Source organism: Peromyscus maniculatus, chromosome 2 (assembly GCF_049852395.1).
Source record: "Peromyscus maniculatus bairdii isolate BWxNUB_F1_BW_parent chromosome 2, HU_Pman_BW_mat_3.1, whole genome shotgun sequence".
NCBI lineage: Eukaryota > Metazoa > Chordata > Mammalia > Rodentia > Cricetidae > Peromyscus > Peromyscus maniculatus.
Window position 1 is genome coordinate 164,208,556 of NC_134853.1, and position 2,499 is coordinate 164,211,054.

General features: G+C 42.2%; 1 non-coding gene across 1 annotated transcript; it reads right to left on the minus strand.

The window, feature by feature from the left end:
* Positions 1-220: 220 nt before the first annotated feature.
* LOC121827789 (U1 spliceosomal RNA) lies at positions 221-387 on the minus strand. The gene has a single exon (XR_006070084.2). It is a non-coding gene; the product is annotated as a U1 spliceosomal RNA (small nuclear RNA).
* Between the last annotated feature and the right edge of the window lie 2,112 nt (positions 388-2,499).

The following is a 2,499-nucleotide window of genomic DNA, read 5'->3' on the forward strand; positions in this document are numbered from 1 at the left end:
GGCATGTACTTCAAGGTCATAGGCAGGTAGAAGTTACTAGCTGCATCTCTAAGGGCACTGCTTCGAGGTCATAGACAGAACAGCTATTCACTACAACACATTCCCCCCATAAGCCTCCAGAAGGAATCTACAACCATCCTGTACCTCTGAGTTGCAAGGGATATCATGTGTTGTTTTAAGCCAGTACATTTGTTTTAGTTTTTTGTTTTTGTTTTTGTTTTTAGGGAAAGCAGAAATACATTTCTCTATTGCCCAGAACTATGCACCAGAGTTTCCCCCATTTGAGGAAATCTCAGGGTTTTGCATACCCACAGTGGATTGGATGAGCCTCACCCTGAAGAAATCACGTTAATTAGTGGTCATGATTTCTCCTTGCTAGTTGAGTATAACCCAGTTTATTAGTGACAATGTACTGTTGTGTGACAACATGACTAGTTCAGCTGCACTATTCTTTTTTTTTTTTTGAGTTGAAGTGAGTTTTATTTGATTATTTTTTTCTCAGTGCTGCGAATACAGTGATTAGTTGGAAAGCTGATTTCTATTCTATAGGAGCTCTACACAGGAACAACTATTTCCATAACCTGTGCTCCTACCCATCTCCTTTGCTTGCATCACTGAGAAGAGAAGGTGTGGCATACTTCTATATAAATGTGGTACTGTTAGCTGTTGGAGTTTTATTTTGTTGTTTTGTTTTCTAGACAATGTTTCTCTGTGGAGCCCTGACTGTCCTAGAACTTGCTCTGTAGACCAGGCTGCTCTTGAACTCAGAAATCTGCCTGCCTCTGCCTCCCAAGTACTCGAATTCAAGATGTGTGCCACCATGCCTGGCTACTGTTTGAGTTTTAAAGCCTGAATTTTTTTAGATGTTTGCTTATTTTTTCTTTTCTAACTTTGCTTTGAAATTTTTCAGAACAGGAGGAAGATAAGAAGGACATAGTTAGTTTGATTGCTTTTCACATTTTCTGGGAAGGGTTTAAAAAAAACCCTCAGTTCCCAGTCAATGTAAATTTTGAAGTTTGGGTTTTTTTTATTTCTTTTTAATTGCCCTTTAATTTCTTACTGATCTGATAATTAAAGGATTATTGTTTCGTTCACTGGGTAAGCTGGCAAGATTGCTGAGATGAAATTAAATTAGTTGACCTGTCCTCTTTTGCAAGCAGTTGGCTTCTGCAATATCCATAGTTACAACACACTCAAGAAAACACAGCAGGAAAGGACAGATAGCCTGGAAGCTCTGCCACTGTCTGACTACTTCAACTCATCATCATGTTTTATTGGTCCACTGGGCAGAGGGACCTGTTAGGACAAATCTGGACTAGTGGTAGAAATCTAAGGGGGTTCAGGTGCTGTACGATTTTCTTTTATTTCACTCTTAGACTAGGAAGGCTTGTTGGTACATTCCTTCAAATACTATGTAGTGTTCATTTTCCAGTATGAAGTTTTGGATTAGCCTCTGCTATCTCCTATCTGTTCCTCATCCTTAAGCTTATTTTAGTGCATAGCTTTCATTTGTGTTTTAGTCAACTAGGATAGCAAAATGCCTAATACACTGTTGCTTTGACACTGTTCTTTTTGTTTTTTCATTCTCTTTGTGGTCTTAAGTAGGGGTGCTGCCAGAGAGGGTATGGTGTTCTGCATCAGGGTATAGCAGCAAAGCTGATCTCTTTCTGGTAAGCTTTGGCAGGTTGGAATTCTTAATAGAACACCATGTTCTAAAGGGTAGGTAGGGTTTACAAAGCATGAGTTCAAACACTGACCTCCCTTAAGGAATGTGTAATGCCGTAGTGAAGACAAAGATGCTAACACTGTCATGAAGTCAAGAATGTCATTTGGAGAAGACATATCATGCCTGGTATGATTTTAGAAAAGCATCCCAGAAGAGAGGTCTTTAATTGGGAGGAGGCTGGCGTTTTGTTTGAGGACATTAGGAATCAAAAAATAAATATATGCCTTTGAGTCCCTGGGAGCTGACCTGGCCTGCCAGAGGTGTGTACCTTGGTGATCATGGTGACAGCTGGGTAAAGTGACGATTGGTTTTGTCCTGTAGAAATAATAGTTCAGTCGCTGGCCTGGAACTTCCATGTAGACCAGGCTTCAGTTCCCTAGGATCTACCTGCCTCTGCCTCCTGAGTACTGGGATTACAGGCGTACACCAGCCACTGCACCCTGCAGGAAGGAACATTTCATGCTCATGTTCCAGTACATGTGCCCCACCACCCATCTCCATCCTCACCCCAGGGCTGTGCTCCTGCCAGCAGGCTCATTTCCAATCTGTGTCAGCACCGTCGTCCCCACACATCAGCTGAAGTCACTGCAAGCAAGACCACTCAGCTGCTCTACTGAAGGAAGACTGGCTTATACCACCTTTCAGTGATGCTTTTTTAGCACAGGAGACACAAGCTACAAGGGGGCATCCTTCTCCACAGAACCAGAGGGCCACAGACAGAAGCTAGATAAGATGGACATATGATGGGGGATAGTGAGGGCTGTTCTTGGTGC